The 18600-nt window shown below is 52.0% G+C and overlaps 1 protein-coding gene and 1 long non-coding RNA gene across 2 annotated transcripts in view; one reads left to right on the forward strand and one right to left on the reverse strand.

The window, feature by feature from the left end:
• The window catches only part of CLMN (calmin), a 113230-nt gene that overhangs the window by 64026 nt on the left and 30604 nt on the right, over positions 1 to 18600 (reverse strand).
• LOC123386196 lies at positions 13461 to 15617 on the forward strand. Its single transcript, XR_006599961.1, has 3 exons — positions 13461 to 13976; positions 14510 to 14786; positions 15311 to 15617. It is a non-coding gene; the product is annotated as an uncharacterized LOC123386196 (long non-coding RNA).

Genomic DNA, 18600 nt, shown 5'->3' on the forward strand with positions numbered 1-18600 from the left:
GAGTAGGGTCCAAAGAATTATAAAGGCCACGTTCCACATTCTCCTTCAGGGAGGGCATGCTACTGTCACACAATAGGAGAAATAAATGTATGGGGATAATGACTAATATCATGCAGTCTATGTCATGTGCTGAATCAATGATAAACATGTGGTGGGGTGCAACAGGTTTGGGGAAAGATCTTTGGAGGCTCGAGAGACCATGGGAGGCTTCCCGGAGGAGGTGGCTTTCCGTCAGGTCTTGAGTGACTACGTGACCCAGTTTATCCCTTTTGACTAAAGATAATACAGTTGAGTCTCATTACTCACAGGAGTGATGCTCCAGAAAGCCGCCTCGAACACTGAATTAGCAAATACCGAACGCTTGCTCCGGGAGAAATACAGCGTTGGGCTCCTGCAAACATCTAGTCACAACATTTTTGTCAACCGATCAATACGTAACATGGGTTTGAACCGCAGGGATCCATTTGTACACAGATTTTTTGCCAAAAAATCCAGCAGAGCACTGAAAACGTAGTTTCTCTTCCTTATAATTTCCTTAGTTACAAATTTCTTTTCTCTAGTTTACTTTATTTTAAGATTACGGTATAGGGGCGCCCGGGGGCTCAGTCGGTTGAGCGGCCAGCTTCGGCTCAGGTCACGATCTCGCGGTCCGTGAGTTCGAGCCCCGCGTCGGGCTCTGTGCTGACCGCTCAGAGCCTGGAGCCTGTTTCCGATTCTGTGTCTCCCTCTCTCTCTGCCCCTCCCCCGTTCATGCTCTGTCTCTCTCTGTCTCAAAAATAAATAAACGTTAAAAAAAATTAAAAAAAAAAGATTACGGTATATAATACACATAACATACAAAACATGTGTTAAGTAACTGTTTATGTTATTGGGTAAGACTTCCGGTCAAAAGTGGGCTATTAGCAGTTAAGTTGGGGGGTGGTCGAAACTCATACGTAAATTCTGACTGCGCAAGGCGCCAGCCCCCCGACTCCTGTGTTGTTCGAGGGTGAACTGTATATTGTTCACTTATTAACACTGAACCCGTGGCCAACAGCGTTCTAACTGCAGCCTGAACAAAGCTTACATAACGCAAGTATTTTTTCCGTAAGGTATGTCACTTTAGCGCTGTGTGCGGGGTGGGAGGGACGTTGTCAACAGCAAAATCGCCAACAAAAAACACAAAAATGCTAAAAATGTGACACTAACTAGACCTCGAAAGAGACACTTGTTTACGGGCTGAGGGCTGAAACAAAAGACGGATTGTCGCTTTGTTCTGACTCGGCTGGGGCCACGTGCGTTAGATGACTCAAACTTTTTGCCACCGTGCCCGCCTGTGAAGGGCCAAGAGAGCACCACGACTATTGATCTTAGGGTTACCAATAAGGTTAGCGAGGGAGCGAACGGCAAATTCTCCCGGAATTAACGGCATCCCCCTGACCTTGGTCACCGAGGTCTCAGAGACCCACGTCTCTGTACAGGGACCCAGCGAAGCACACAGTGGCTGTCCGTGGCCACCTACAGGTGTGCTGGCTCCTCCCACACCCCTCCCCACCCCACCCCCAAGGCCTGTCCACCTACTGCCAGGACCTGGAAGCCGTCCCCCCACCCCCTCTGCCCTGGCCTCCGAAGGAAGGCAAACATCAGCTTCATTCTGAGAAGGAACGAATCCTGACAACCTGCAGGTAACTCCCTGTCCCGGATGCCTTTTCTGGGACTTTCTCCTCCGGGCAACAGGTCAGCCCATGGCTCAGGAGGGCTAGCATCCAAACCCTGGGTGACAGGTGCCGAATCCGGGTCAGTGTCTGCATTCCCAAACACCCCAGAGGATCACAGTGAACTCTCCACGTGTTCCCTGAGACGCGTGGGGCGTCCACGATCAAGTGTCATCGCCTGTTCTCAGAGTCGGGCTCTGGGGGACTCTCCGGAAGTCGACCTTGGTCAGGGCCCTGTACCTGGCCCGCGGTTAACCCAGTTTTTGGCCTGGCTACTGAACATGTAGCTTTTCTCCAGCTGTTCCGCTCCCCAGAAGGCCAGCCCCACCTCCCTCCGCAAAAGACAAACAATACATTCCAGTGACCAGAGGACAGCTCAGCAAGCTATGGCCTGAAAAATAATCTAGAACAAGCAGAGTGTCGGCCAAGAGGTATTTATTAAATGCCTAATAAAAATAGATACCATTTCTTGAGGGCTTGCTGTGTGCACGCAGGCGCTGTGCTACGTGCTTTGGGGACATTACTTTGTCTGATCTTGCTAAGCTCGAGGTGGGTGATCCTCTTTTCTTCCTTTTCCGGATGGGGAGTTTGGGCCTAGAGAGTCTGGGGACGGGCCCCAGGCCACACAGCTTGCTCTTCTGGGACAAGGGATGCAAAGCCAGGGCTGGGTCCCCGAGTCCGGCCCTTAACAATCATGCAGTGGGTGCCCCTCCCGCTCGGCTTGTGGCGGCTCAATCAGCAGCCCTGTGCACACGTGGCTCCTTGGGGCCAGGCACCCTGCAGGCCCGAGTGACCCGGATACCGACGGGAGAACGGTGCAGCCACACACATCCAGAACAAGGGCTCTGGTGCGGATGGAAGGTCTGCTCACTTCAACCCAAGTGCAGAATTTCAGTGATGAAGCCGTAACATTTTTACTTGCGAGGTGATCACACGTTTAGAATAATTGCATATTAGAGTTGGATGGTGGGGGGGGGGGATGGGGAGGAGGGGGCGATGTTAAGGACTGAATGTCCTAGAATTCACACGTTGAAACCTTCCCCCTAGTGGGACGGTGTTAGGAGGCAGGGCCTTTGGGGGGTGAGTAGGTCACGTGCGGGTGGAGCCCTCATGAATGGGAGTAATGCCCTTATAAAAGGGACCCCGGAGAGCTTCCTGGTGAGGACACGGTGACAAGACGCCATCTAGGAGCCACGAGTGAGCCCTCACCAGCCACTTGGATCACAGACTTCCAGCCTCTAGGACCATGAGACATGCATTTCTGTTGTTTGCAAGCCACCCCACCCGTGGCACTGCGTTACAGCCCGAGACAGGCAGGCTTTGCAGAGCCCGGCACGGCCACAGGCGAGGAGGCGGCCGTGCCGGGCGAAGACGGAGACTTCAAGTAAGTCACATAAGCTGAGCCTCGATTCCCTGCAAGAGGAGGGTAATCGCTGCCCCCACCTCGTGGGGTTGCCAGGAAAACCAAATGGGTCAGTGCCCGTAAGACCTTGCACAAACGGCCACCACGGCAAACGCCCGGGGAACGTCGGTCGCCGTTGTCATCGTCACCATCATCAGGTGGCCTTTCAAGTCCACCATTCCCGATGGGGCCTTTTGGAAAAGAAACCTATTCCTGATAGCGCCAGGCAGGTGCCAGCCTTGTGCTTGGTAGTCTAGGCACACACTCGCATCTGATCGAACTAGTCCTCACCCAGCCTGGTGCGTATCGGCGGGAAGACGGTGACCTCTGGGCCAGACCTGGCTTCCACACCCCACTCTTCCACTCTGAGCAATACAACGGCCGGGACGGTCCCTTAAGATGCCCTCTGCCTTTAAACCGGGGAAGAATCACGAATCCGTCACACTCGGGCTCCACCCACGGCCAGCATGTTCAGAAAGCCGCCGAGGATCAGAGAGGTCAAAGTCACGTCCCTAGAAAATTCAAGCGGAGAGGTTCACAGCCCGGCTTCCCATCATCCGTGCACTTTGCAAGTCAGTTTGCTGCTTCTGTGAACACGGGTGGATTAAGCACAGTGTGATGGTTAATTTCATGTCCTGACTCGACCAGGCCATGCCCCCACGTATCTAGTCAAAGGTTATTCTGGATTCTTTTCTGCGAAGGTGCTTTCTGAATGAGATTAACATTTAAATTCGCAGGCGGGTGGTGATGCGGGTGGGCCTCGCCCAATCAGCTGAAGGCCTCAACGGAACAAACACTGCACTCATCTGAGCAAGAAGGGCCTGTGCCAGCTGACAGCCTCTGGACTTGACCTGCAGCTCTTTCCGGATCCCCAGGCTGCCAGATGGCTCTGCAGAGTTTGGATTCACCTGCCTCCATAATCGTATGAGCCAATTCCTTAAAATAAATCTCTCTCTCTCTATATGCCTTATTGGTTCTTTTGCTCTGGAGAACCCTAACGCACCCAGGTAGGAACTATGGCACGTATGAGGGTGGGGAAAGGCACTACCTGGGTTTCAGACCTCCTATCTGCAATAGTTTGCAACCCTCACGTCTCGTTTCCACGTCTCGGTGAATCGTATTTCAAGCGGCTAGCTGGGATCAGAAGGAACAGAGCATTCTTTCCAAGCTCCGACACAGCTCCGTTGAACCTACACCTTCCAATAGCCCGGGGGAGGCAGGAAGGAGGAAGGGCCTCCCTGTGATATTCTCCAGCCCCGAGGAAAAAGAACATGCTGATTTAATGAATTTGACTTTGAATATAATCAGATTTTCTCTATAGCAACGGCCCCATAACACAAGCCTTGGGGGGGGCCCCCCCCCCCCCCCCCCCCCCCCCCGCAAGCCACGAGCGGCCATCTCCTGGTGAAACACATCACACGCAGGCCACAAGAGAAGCTGCCACCAGCACCTGAGACACCAGACCCCGGAACGGGACGGTCACATCCAGGCCTCAGCTGTAGACCAGCACGGAGGGGGGACAGGCCAGCTGCCACAGGCCTTGGGTTAGGCACCTGATAGGTGTTCACGTAAAAACATGCTTCCCCTCTGATTGGCAGACCCGAAAGGTGGACGGACGGTCTGACCCAAGTCAGAACCCAAAAGACGTTATTCTAGCTCACGACCCACGGTTAAGGTTACAGTGCTTTGTGTTCTTATCTTGTTTTCCAATTCATCAAAGGGCTTATTCCCATGGTCCAGCTGGACAGTAATGTGCCCTCCTGACTGGCCCAAAGGCTCTGTGGACCTGACCCCCTGCCAGCCTCCCCACCTGGATCCGTAAACCTGGCTGCCTGCCCACAAAGGTTCACGCTTCCCCTCCAAAGCGTGGAGACATCCGCAGGAGGCAAGTATATCCCTGGCCGCTCTAGCTAGCTGGGTCACGTGACAGAGTTCTGATCAATGGAATGGGATGGAAGGATGTGTGTCGCTCCCAGCCTGGCCATGACACCCCCTACCGTGTGCTCTCCCGTCCCATATCCTGGCTGGAAGGTGGACTTTGCATGAGTAAGAAATGAACTTCTGCCAAGGCAGACTGCTGAACGGGAGACGATGTTCGCAAATGACGTGCCTGACCAGGGATTAGTATCCAAAATACGTAAAGAACTAATCGCCAAACAAAATAGATAATCTGATTAACGGTGGGCAGAAGACCTGAACAGACGTTTGTCCAAAGACGTCCAGATGGCCAGCAGACACACGAAAAGATGTTCCGCATCACTAATCATCAGGGAGATGCGACTCAAAACCTCGGTGAGATACCACACTTGTCACAACGGCCAATATCAAAAAGCCAAGGAATAACTGGTGTGGGCGGGGCAGTGGGAAAAAAGGAAGCCTCGCACACTGTTGGTGGGAATGCAAACTGGTGCAGCCACTGTGGAAGACAGGAGGGAGGTTCCTCAAAAAGTTAAAAATAGAACCACCACATGATCTAGTAATTTCACTGCCGGTGTTTACCCAAAGAAAACAAAAATACTAATTCGAAAAGACAAATGGGCTCCTATGTTTACTGCGGCAGTATTTACAATAAATAGCCAAGATACGGAAGCAACCCAAGTGTCCATCCATACGTAAATGGATAAAGAGGATATGGTATATATACCCAGTGGAATATTAATCAGCCATAAAAAAAAAAAAAAAAACATGGGATCTTGCCATTGGTAACAACATGGATGGACCTAGAGAGTATTAGGCTAAGTGACGTAAGTCAGACAGAGAAAGACAAACACCGTATGATTTCACTCATGTATGGAAGCTAAAACACGAAGCAAACAGAAACAGAGTCTTCCATTCAGAAGACGGGTGGTTGCCCCCAGGGGAAGTGGATTGGGGGGGGGATGGGAGAAACAGACAAAAGGGATTAAGATTGACAGCTTTCCAGTTATAAAGTAAATAAGTCATGGGGATGAAAAGTACAGCACAGGGAAGACAGTCGATAACGTGATAATGTCGTGCGGGGACAGGCGGTAGCTGCACCTGCCGCGGTGAGCCCTGAGTGATGCCCAGAACTGTCGGACCACGCTATGTTGTACACCCAAAACTAATTTCACATTGAACGTCGATTATACTTCAATAATAATAATAATAATAAAAACCCTAAGTGTTAACTTTTGCTGTATTAAACCACCGTGATGTGTAGGTTTCTCGGTTACGGCAGCTACCGTTCCCCTAACACAGGTTCCCATTTGGCGAATAAGCAGACAAAACCCAAGGAGGTAGGATGGCTGGGCCAGGGTCAAACAGCCAGCGAGGGGCAGGGAAGCCCAGGACGTAGGTCATCCGTGGGACCCCCACCTACGTGACATGGCACATCTCTTTGGCAAGCCACATGGTCCAGTGAGCACTATCTCTATTGACCCCCCTCATCACCTAATTCAGTGTTTTGGACGAAAAATAATTAGTTCCCGTTATGTCTGCAAAGTGCCTTATTCATTTTTTAAAAATATAACTCACGTGCGATTCCCTATCGAAAACACAGCTCAGTGGTCTTTAGTATATACATGGAGTCCTACAAACACGACTACAATCTAATTTTAGAATACTCAACAAAAGAACTCTCATGCCCAGTAGCAGTCATTCCCCAATCCCCATCCCCTCCCCAGCCCCAGTGAGACATTATTGTACTCTCTCCCTTGATTTAGGACGTTTCATTTAAATGGAGTCATAATATGTGGCCTTTTGTGACTTGCTTTTTCTTTCAGCATAATGTTTTCAAGATGCATCCCTGTTGTAGCATAAATCAGTGCTTCAGTCCTTTTTTTTAAGTTTATTTTGAGAGAGAGAGAGAGCACGCAAGCACGCACACAAGTGGGCGAGGGGAAGAGAGAAGGAGAGACGGAATCCCAAGCAGGCTCCACGCCATGAACGCGGAGCCCGAGGTGGGGCTCAAACTCACGAACTGTGAGATAGCGACCTGAGCCGAGATCAAGGGTCAGATGCTCGCTCAACCCACTGAGCCACCCAGGAGCCCCGGCTAGATGGTTTCCTAAAGCAGCTCCACCACCCCACGTTCCCACCAGCAGTGCGCGAGGGCTCCATTTTCTCCGCATTCTTGCCAAAACTTGTTATTTTGTCTTTTTGATTTTAGCCGTCTAGTGGGTGTGATGTGGTATTTCACTGTGGTTTCTATTTCATTTCCCTACTAAGTAATGATAGTGAGCATCTTTTCACGTGCTTATTGGCTATTTGTACACCTCCTTTAGAGAAATATCTATTCAGATAAAACTTTTGCTCATTTGTGAAATTGTGTTGTTTGGGTTTTTTTTTTTTTTTACTATTGAGTTACAAGAGTTCTTTATACGTTCTGGATGCAAGTCCCTTTTCAGATATATGATTTGCAAATATCTTCTCCATTCTGAGTCGTTTTCACGCTCTTGATAGTGTCCCTTGGAGCACAAAAGTGTTTACTTTGATGACACCTGTTTCATTTTTAAAAATATGTTTACTTATTTTCAAGGTGGGGCGGGGGGGGTGGGAAAGGGCAAAGCGAGGGAGACAGAGAATCCCAAGCAGACTTCCTGCCGTCAGCGCAGAGCCGACACAGGGCTCGAACCCTCGAACCGCGAGATCACAACCTGAGCCGAAATCCAGGGTCAGACGCTGAACCAACTGAGCCACCCCCCTGGTGCCCGTTTCATTTCATACGTTATTCCTGATGAACTAAATTCTTCGGAACAATTCAATCCCCAAACAATAAGGGACAGTCCTGCCCTGTCTGCCGAGGCCACATCCTCTCAAAGCACAAGGACGACCTCCGGGTATTGGGCGCCCCCTCTCCTCTGACATCATTTCAAAACGGATGTTCTACTGGGAACAAAGCTGGTCTGAGGGTACAAATGACACGCACGTAACGGAATGCTACGCAGCCACAAGAATCGCGATGCAGGTCTACAGCATGGCAGAACGTTCCAAAAACGCAGCGCAAGCATCAGGGAGCAGAGCGGCTGTAAAACACAGGCTCTTCTTGATTTCCCCCAACGGAGGCGTAACTTGGTATAATAACACATGCAAAAGTTACGTGTAGATAGCCGCACGAATTTTCACACACGTGTGTATCTGTGCGACCGCGACCCAGATCAAGAATACACAATATTTCCATTACCCAGTAAGTTCTCCTGTGTCCCTTCCCAGTCCCTCTGCACCTGGCCCAGGCCAAAGGTATGGATTCTTTGGACTTTTATCACCCTGGATTAAATTTGCTTATTCTCGAACTTCGTATACATAGAATCGCACAGTATACGATCTCTATCTCTTTTGTTGTTGTTCCGTGAATGTTTTCTACAGTCATCGAGGTTATTACGTGAACCGATACTGTGGTCTTTTAAAAATTATTATTGCTGTACATCCTTCCATCGTATAACTATTGCCCGATGTGTTTATCCGTTCTCCTGGGGATAGACACTAATCCTGCCTTCTTTTAAATTTTTTTTTCAATGTTTTTTATTTATTTTTGGGACAGAGAGAGACAGAGCATGAACGGGGGAGGGGCAGAGAGAGAGGGAGACACAGAATCGGAAACAGGCTCCAGGCTCCGAGCCATCAGCCCAGAGCCCGACGCGGGGCTCGAACTCACAGACCGTGAGACCGTGACCTGGCTGAAGTCGGACGCTTAACCGACTGTGCCACCCAGGCGCCCCTCCTGCCTTCTTTTAAAGAAAAATATGAATATTTTCGTGGATAGTGGCGTGGCAAGAGGGAGGAAGTGCGGGCTGTGACGGGGGAGGGTCTGCCAGGTGACAGGTGGCTGGTGGCAGGGGAGGGCGAGGGCACCCTAGGCAGAGGGGGAGGTATTTTTTTTAATGTTTATTTATTTCGAGAGAGAGAGAGAGAGAAAGTGGAGGAGGGGCGGAGAGAGAGGGAGAGAGAGAATCCCAAGCAGGCTCCCACTCTCAGCGCAGAGCCCGACTTGGGGCTCGAACCCACAAACTGTGAGATCATGACCTGAGCCGAAACCGCGAGCAGGACGCTTAACCGACTGAGCCACCCGGGCGTCCCGGAAGAGGGGGAGGCATTAAAGTATCGCTAGCTGCTGTAACACAGAAGCCCCAGCCTCAGTGGGGCCCGGGGACAGCAGTCAGCCATCCGTGCACCACCCAACAGATCTCTCCTGCCCACCTACTACGTGCCAGGCAGGAGTAAACTCATCAGACTCGGCGTGTTCCTCCACACCTGGGGCAGCATTCAAAGCGTGGAGTTCGGTGAGCACAAATTCAAGTTCACTACTACGATCATCAGCCCTATGTCCTGAGTCAGTTCATTCTTCCTTCCTTTTTTAATTTTTTTATGTTTATTTATTTTGAGATTTTGAGAGAGAGGGAGAGAGAGAGAGAGCAAGCAGGGGAGCAGCACAGAGACAGAGACAGAGAATCCCAAGCAGCCTCCATGGTGTTGGTGCACAGTCCAACGTGGGGCTCGATCTCACAGTCCGTGAGGTCATGACCTGAGCTGAAATCAAGAGTCGAGGGGCACTTGGGTGGCTCCGTCAGTTGAGCGTCCGACTTCGGTCATGATCTCCTCAGGTCACGATCCCACGGTTCGTGGGTTCGAGCCCCGCATCGGGCTCTGGGCTGACAGCTCGGAGCCTGGAGCCTGCTTCGGATTCTGTGTCTCCTTCTCTCTCTCTGTCCCTCCCCTGCTCATATTCTGTGTCTGTCTCTCTCCCTCTCAAAAATAAATAAACATTAAAAAGAAAAAAAAGTCAGCGCTGAACCGACTCAGCCACCCAGAAGCTCCAGTTCACTCTTTCTTAATTTACCAAACAGTTAAGTCAGGCTGTGTGCCCAGCCCTGTGGCTGATTCTAAAGAACCAGGTTAACACGGCCCTGCCTGTGTGGGGTTCATATTCTAGAGGGACAGATGAAAAGCCAAACTCAAGTTGAACAATAAAATAATTGTTAGTTGTTCATATGGCTCCAGAGGTAAAACCCCCTGGGGCCAAATTATCGAAAATCTTCCGTCATTGATGTTAATGTAAATCTGAATAAACATTCACACGGTTCAAAATCCAAAATGTATAACCACAGTGAATAAAAAAATAATAAATAATAATAAAACAATAAAAGTGAGCTCCCTCTCTCCAGCAATTTCCTTTCCCCAAAGCAAACAGTTTCGCTGTGGTTTGTATGATCTCTTCCAGAAATATTTTGGCTTTTATAAACAAATGCATATATACACACACCCACCCTCCCTACCCCTCAATTTAGCATACTCTAAAGGAAGGACTCGACCCCGAAGGGGGAGGAGGAGTCATTCCTGCAGAGGGTAGTGGGAAGAACACTCCAGAAAGAGGGACCAGCGGGTGGAAAGCCCCAGAGGACATTTAGACCCTGCGGACGTCTGGGTGAGCTTATCCGTTACTCACCCCTGCTTGGGAGGGTTCATCATCTGGTATTGATTGGGCTGTGTGCTCATCAGCGAGGAGAAGGAGGCGGCATTTACGACACTATAGTTCACTTATAACCAGGAGCTGCCCGTGGCCCGCTCTGTCAACCTGAGGTTGGCTCACCCCTAAATAAATAATACTCCCAATGCGATGAGCCGCGTTCAGGAACAGCCCCGAGAGGCTCAGTGGTCTTTGCGACAGATCAATAACAATCACCCTCGTCCTGCACTCCCCACGCCCCTGGCTGCATCTCGGGAAGGTCATAACCTTGAAGGTCTCAGCCTGCCGCTGGGGGAGGTGGAGAAGGGAGGGCAGGTGTATGTGCATGTGCATTTGACCTCTGGTTCTGCATGTACCTCCTCTGCCCTCACCTACCTCACCTCCACTCTGACTACGCACCTTAGGTCAACGGCAGTGATAACAGCTGTGATCTCTCGAGTCCTCACTATTTGTCACAGCCCGTCTTAACGATGAAAGGACCATGTGAGTGACCCTCCCGAACCTCTCAAAGACCGGCCACCAGACCCACGTCTGCACTCAGAGTCTCACGACACCGGCTCGCTCTGAACTCAGCGACCTCGTCAACTTTCCAGGGCTACGTGGCACCCAGGACCACGAAGTCAGGCGACACTTTAACTGCCACCCCTGCCCAAACCTTGTTATCATGGCCTCGAGATTAGCCGTCATTGTGTCACCATGTAGTCAGTGGCACACTCACCCCTCCCCAGGGGTGGCTCCCGGGTGCATTTCCTGTCCGCTTCCTACCTGGGCACATGGCCGTGGCCACCGTCCAGAGCCCCCAGGGAGCCGGTCCCATTCAGCGCGTGGCCTCGGAAGGAAGTCTCCAAGCCTCCTCACAGGGGAGACTCTGCCTTCTTCCTTCCACATGTGTCCTGCAGTGCCACTGAACAGTCCCTTGTTCGTTCAGCACTTACGATCCCTCCTATGGCCCAGCCGGTGACGGGGGAGACGCAAAGATGAGGATCGGACAGACGGCACGGACAAAAGTCCCAGACGCGTGGCACTTACGGTCTAGGATGGAGAAGCCAATGATCCATTGCATAAGGATGTAAAATGTCTACTCTGTTAGCCGGGGATAAGGGATAAAGAGAACAATTTTAAACAAAAAGGAAGGGGGACAGAGATTAAGTATGGAGCCGGCAATGGGTGGAAAGTGGTGAATTTTCTGTTCCCCAATTCGTATTTAAATTGGTTCTCAATCTGAGCCGATTTTGCCCCCAGGGAACATTTGGCAAGTCCTAGACCTGTTGCTGATTGTCACAATTGAGGGGAGGGTCGTTACTGGCCTCTAGTTGTTGCTAAACATCCCACATTGCACCGGGCAGCCCCGCCCTGACCCCCCTCCCCATGACGTGGAATTATCCAGCAAACACGACCACAACACTGAGGTCAAGAAACCCTGATTTAAATACGGTGGCTGTTGAGGTGCCTGGGTGGCTCAGGCATGTAAGCATCCCATTCTTGATTTTGACTCAGGTCATGATCTCACGGTGCTGAGATCGAGCCCCGAGTTGGGCTCCGCACCGGGTGTAGAGCCTGCTCGGGATTCTCTCTCCTTCTGCCCCTCCCTTGCGTGCTCTCTCTCCCTCTCTCTCTTTCTCTCTCTCTCTCTCAGAAACTACATATATAATACATACATACAGCAGCTAGGGAGGGCCTTACTGAAAAGGTGACATTTGGGTAAAGACTCAAGGGAAACAGGGAGCACGTACCAGATTTTCATGATCACACACACGCGCACACACTCGTGCGTAAGCTCACACACGTACATACAGGTGAACAGATTCTGACAGGCATCAGGCACCTCGCCTATGTGTTTTTTGTGAGACTCAGTCCTACATCTTTGTGTCTAGCTCAGACCACACATGCTGGGGGGACATTCAGGATACAATAAAATCGGGGCGTGTGGGTGGCTCTGCCGGTTAAGCGTCCGACTTCATCTCAGGTCAAGATCTCACAGGTTGTGCGTTCGAGCCCCGCGTCGGGCTCTGTGCTGATCGCTCAGAGCCTGGAGCCTGCTTCGGATTCTGTGTCTCCCTCTCTCTCTGCCCCTCTCCCGCTCTCACGATCTCACTCTCAAAAATAAGTAAACATTAAAAAAATTATTTAATAAAAAAGTATGCAATAGAGTAAACACAGGAGTAAGGAGGCGCTTGTCATGTAAGGCAGAAGGACACAGAAGCAGGAGGTCCAGGAGCTTGGGCGGGGCAGGGCAGGCACCCCGTCCCTCTAGACCCTCTGAGAATTTCCAAGCCCCTCCCTGCCCCCCGAAGCACTTCTAACTTACGACCTGGGAAACCGAGGAACCAAGTACAATGTGCAGCCCTTATCTGGATCCCCACGTAAACAACAAAGGCAAGAAACAAAACCAAAACCCAATCCTGAGGCAGAAGGGGGGGGGGGAGTCGAAACGCTGCTGGGTTTGGGTGATATTAAAGGGTTTCTGTTTGGTTTTCAGGTGTGATGATGTTGTGGCAGTTAAGTTTCAAAAGCGTTCCTCCTTTAGACTTTGCGCTCAAAGGTCTGTGGATAAAATGATATAATGTCTGAGATCGGCTTCCACATAACCAGGGCAGGCAGGCGGGTCACCGGTGGCACAGGAGTGGTCACAGCTCCGTTACTGCTCAAGCGTGAAGGATGCAGGGACGTCACTGTCCTGTTCTATGTTGGGGAATACTTGAGATATTCCAGAATCATGTTTTTAGAATTAATAGGAATTAAGCTATGCAGGAGCTCTAAGAAAAGTTCTTGGGGGTCAATTTTCTCATCCCCTCCCGGCAGGCAGAAGGGGGGGGAGGGAATCTCTCCTCTGGGGTCCCAAACCGATCCTTCTGGTGCCAGAAATACAGGGACACGGGAGGGAGTGGCTCGTCACAGCGCTGAGGCCCCTGTTGCTGGGACAACGCTGTTACCTTCCCTGAGGCCCCTGTTGCTGGGACAACTCTGTTGCCTTCCCGGCTGAGCAAGGCCTTAGCCAGAGGCTGGCGTTTTGGGCAGGCCATCTCAAGGTGGCCCCACAATAAAATAGAGTTTGTGTCGAGACGCTTCGCCAAGCGCCCAGGAAGCTCTCCCGGTCCCCTGCCACGGTGAGCATCTCACAGACTGGGAACCCAGGCCTGGCCGAAGAATAACAACCAAGCCTAGAAGTCAGACTCTCGATTGACTGACATTCTGGCAACGCGAGGGCGTCAGGACGCTTAGGTGCAAGTTCACGTCCTACCTGCGCCGCCTCTGAATCATCTCGAGGAAACGGCACTTCATGTAGGCGGCCACTGGGACAGAGAAGGCTCGAGATAACCAAGGCTGCATCTCCCAGTGATCCAAACAAACTTCTTCTGATGGCAACCTTTGTAAACACGCTTAGTTCCCTTCTGATGTTTCCGGTATAAAGTGGCTGTCACTCTGGTGCAACAGCTCAGGGCTGTGCTGAGAGAAGGTGAAGTTCATGAAGAGAAGGAACCGGAAGTGAACCCCGGAAACAGGGAGATGAGGGCAAAACCCAGCGCAACAGGTGTGGGCTGGGGGAGGGGGGTGGGAGGGGACAGCGAGGCGATCTCCCCTAAGTCCAGGATGATCGGTCAGTAAACAAACTCCGAGCACTAGCTCTGTGCCCAGCAGTGTGTTAGACACAGGAAAGAATGGATGCAAACACACCCTCCCCACACTCCGGGAGGTTCACGGACTGGAGGCGGATAAGCTCCAGCTACCAACTCTGGTGGCAGGAAGCTCCTCACCCCCTTGACTGGGGGTATCAGGGAAGGTTCCCTGAGGAGGTGATGCCTGGCGGAGCTGGGGACGCATACGTGCTCCCCAGGGCAGTGCTCTGGGGCAGTGTGACATCAGTAGGAGAGCCTGGACACAGGAATCCCTCAGCCAAGCAAAGGCAAAGTGTTCTCCCTACTCAGAGGGGCCCCGGGGGTGGGGGGGGGAGGGGGGGAAATAAGGTGACAGGTATTTCGTGCTCCACAGGTGCAATCCACCAGGACGCGGGGCCAGAATCAAGTGTGGGAAACGGTCCTGACACTCCTTGTCATCTGCTAAGGCCACAGTCCTTGCCTTGAGATGAAGGTAGTCCCATTCGATTGCGTTCTTAGCTGCAGATCTTTCTACGCATGGGACCTTGGAAGACAAGTTGGAGGAGTTCTGACTTGCCACCTCCCATGAGCCTGTGTGACAGGGTGCTGTCCTTGCACGGGGGTGAGCCACTCCAACAATGGCAGATGAAGGGGGAGAGAGAAGCGGGCAGGTAGGTGCTCCACCCCTCACCCCTCCCCCCCCCCCATGGGGAATTCCCCCATGGGGAATGGCCAAGACTTAATTCTCATGAACATTACCCTGGTGGCATATGGAGAGGAGACTGGAACACGAGCAACGAGTAGCCGTTTAGGAATCAACGTGAAACGAGACACGACTGATGGGGTCTTGAAACAGCAGGGGCTGGGGGGGAGGCGGGAAGGGTCAGATCTGAGGAAAGACCAATGATTCGTTCAGGGTTGACCGAGAGGCAGCGCGGGGTGAGGTGTTGCAGGCTTAAGCGGGTAGCTGTGTCCAGGATGCAGGCAGGCACCGGGCGGGAATCCCACCCCAGGGCAGAGTTAAGAGACCCCATTTCCCAGGCATTTCCCGCCTTGGCATTGGAAATTTTACATTCCTCCCAATCGAGGACAGCCAGCCACCAAGAAGACCAGACGGGGGCCCTGAAAGGAACAACAGTGGCCATTTCTAACCACCCCCCTGCTTTCTCTTTGCTTATTAAAGTCCTCTCTTCAGCAGGCCCAGCCTGTGCGTCGCTGGAGCGGGAGCAGAGCCATCAGAGGCTTAGCTGGCGGAGGGATCGCGTCGCACGGAGGCCACGCCCTTTTTGTACCCAAGGCAGCACAGGACCGGGGGAGGGAAAGTGACCCACCCGAGGTCACAGAGGGGAGCTGCGGGGGACCCATCCTCGAGGCTTCAGTTCCAGGGCTGTTTTCTGTCACAGGATGCTATAGCCTCAGAGTTTGATTTTGAACTGGATGGAAACTTAAAGCCTAACCCACCAGTCCTTAAGTGGTGCCTAAAATTATACCCATTAGACTCATTCCTTTGGGTCACTGAATTCTCTCCAGGAAACAAGAGCATGAAATTCAGGTGTGTGTGTGTGTGTGTGTGTGTGTGTGTGTGTGTGTGTGAGAGAGACAGAGAGAAAGAGAGAGACAGAGACAGAGAGACACAGAGACACAGAGACAGAGACAGAATGAATCAGCCCAGGAAGGCAGGGCCCACGTCTGGATGCTGGGGCTTCTGGGAAACAATGCAGCTTCTTCTGTTCTGTTGACACCGTGCTTGGTAAACACTGCGTGACTTGTAGACCGTGTCTTTCTCCTCTGGAGACCAATGACAAGACCCACGAAGTCCAACAGAGGAAAAGATTAACGATGAGTGGTTGAACTTATCAGGTCCTTTTAGAAGAGCATACATCTGAGTTGGGTATTAAACAGGGAAAGATCTGGGGCAGGGGGGTAAGGGGGGGAGCAGGTGGAATGTCACAGAAAGTGTATAGGTGACTGGACTCCTGAATAAAGGCAGACAGTCTCTGGGACCTGTGGCCAAGGGGCAGGCTCCACCCATGCCCATGGCAGGCATCGCTAATCAACCACAGCACTCTTTCCCACTGATCCCAGGCTTGACTTCAAGATCCTTTTGTGTGGAGCACTCCAGACAGCCACTGACAATCGAGCCACAGGGGACCACGTGATGAAGTCTACACAAGATCTCCCATCTGTGGGAGGAGGAGGAGGAGAGAGGATGAGGAAGGCTTGGGTGTCAAGAGCCAGGCTGCAAAAACCTCTGGCCGTTTGGTGATATTCAGAACCCATCATTCATTGGTTTACGTGCGGCCACGCTTTCTAAAGAGTCCTTATCTTTTAAAGAAACATACTAAAATATCTGTGGAGGGATGGGTGCAATGTCTGAAATTTATTTCTTTTTATTTTGGAGAGAGAGAGAGAGAGCATGAGCTGGGGAGAGGGGCAAAGGAAAAGAGAAGGAGAGAGAATCATCATGCTCGGCGTGGATCCCGACGCAGGGCTCTGACCTATGACCCTGAGCCCCTCAGGCTCATGACCTGAGCTGAAATCAAGAGTCAGATGCTTAGCCCCTGACATTTACTTTAAAATGCTAAGGGGGCGCCTGGGTGGCGCAGTCGGTTAAGCGTCCGACTTCAGCCAGGTCACGATCTTGAGGTCCGTGAGTTCGAGCCCCGCGTCGGGCTCTGGGCTGATGGCTCGGAGCCTGGAGCCTGTTTCCGATTCTGTGTCTCCCTCTCTCTCTGCCCCTCCCCCGTTCATGCTCTGTCTCTCTCTGTCCCAAAAATAAATAAACGTTGAAAAAAAAAATTAAAAAAAAAATGCTAAGTCCCAGATAGTGAGGCAGGAGAATGGGGGAGGGGGAATGTAATAGCCATACCGCAGAACATTATTTGTCCATAAAAAAGGAATGAAGCCCTGACCCATACTACAGCGTGGATGAACCCAGACCACATCGCGCAAAACCAAAACAGCCAGACACCGAGGCCACGCATCGCACGATTCCATTTATATTTAACATCCAGAGCAGGTAATTCCCTAGAGACGGAGAACAGATTTTAGGAGTCACCAGGATTGGGGTGGGGGGGAGGAACTGCTAAGGGGCGTGGGGCTCTCCTCTTAGGGTGATGAAAACGTTTTGGAACTAGGTGATGGCTGGACACACCGTCAGTGTGCTCAACGCCCCTGGCTTGTACACTTTAAAGTGGCTGATTTTATGCACTTCATGAAAAAAAGGCTCCCCCCCCCCACCCGCCATGCTCCTTTTCTTTTCTTTTTTAATTTTTTTTAACGTTTATTTATTTTTGGGACAGAGAGAGACAGAGCATGAACGGGGGAGGGGCAGAGAGAGAGGGAGACACAGAATCGGAAGTAGGCTCCAGGCTCTGAGCCATCAGCCCAGAGCCCGACGCGGGGCTCGAACCCCCGGACCGCGAGATCGTGACCTGAGCTGAAGTCGGACGCGCAACCGACTGAGCCACCCAGGCGCCCCTCTCCTTTTCCAAATAAAGAAAAACTCAGGAACAACGGTGCCCAGAAACAAGGCGGGGACAGCGGCTGGGTGCGGCAAACTGCCTCTGAACCCCCAGCTACCGACGACGCTGTAGTCCCCAGCCGGGCTTAACGTCCTCCCAGCCACCTGCTAGGCTCCAACCTGACCAAGCTCTTGCGTCCAGATGCGCATTTCATCCTCCCCCAAAGAATGAGAGTAATTAAAAGAGACACCGCCTTGCAACAGGCTTTAGCGGGCTGCAGAGCCCAGGAGCTGGTGTCCCTGGTTACCGATGAAACAATCCCAAATTGAGCGGGAGGCGAGCGCTTCCTGTCTGTCGGGGGCTCGGCTCGCCGTCCAGGAAACCACCTGCTGCCGCGCCCCTGCTAACTGGGTGCCCGGCAGCCTAGCGATGGCTCTGTAAACAGATTCCTCCTCCCGCCCACGCCAATCTGCGTCCTCCGGCTCCTGCCCTTCTCAGAGCTGCCTGACAACCGGGACTGGGTGCTGCCCACGCCAAAAACACAAAACCCGGCCACCCACACCCTCCATGGAAATGTCACTGGCCAGAGTAGCCGCCCCTCATCCCCAGAGGCTCCTGGTTACAGGCATGGCCGGGATTGATCACTCTGGCAAATAAACATCGACCCAACCAGAACGCCGGTTAAGGGGGGGGAGAGGGAGGGGGAGGTGGCCCCAGCAGCTCCGGCTGGGGGACGCGAAGTGTCGTCGCCCTTCTGAAAAGCAATCTGGTCTCTGTCCGGAGCCTCCGAAATAAATTCCCCTAGCCTGTGACCCGATACGTCTGCCTCTCGGGGTCTGTCCTAAAAGATCATCGGAACCGGGGATGGGAATCAGCGTGCAAGGGAATCCATCATCACAGGATGGACGGAAAAGGGTGTAAACGGAGGCTAAAGACAGCACAAGGAGAATTCTCACATGGCTACAGAGCGATGTTGACCCCACATTTCAGACCCGGGAAAATTCTGGGAGCATAATACGAA

Source organism: Felis catus, chromosome B3 (assembly GCF_018350175.1).
Source record: "Felis catus isolate Fca126 chromosome B3, F.catus_Fca126_mat1.0, whole genome shotgun sequence".
Classification (NCBI taxonomy): domain Eukaryota; kingdom Metazoa; phylum Chordata; class Mammalia; order Carnivora; family Felidae; genus Felis; species Felis catus.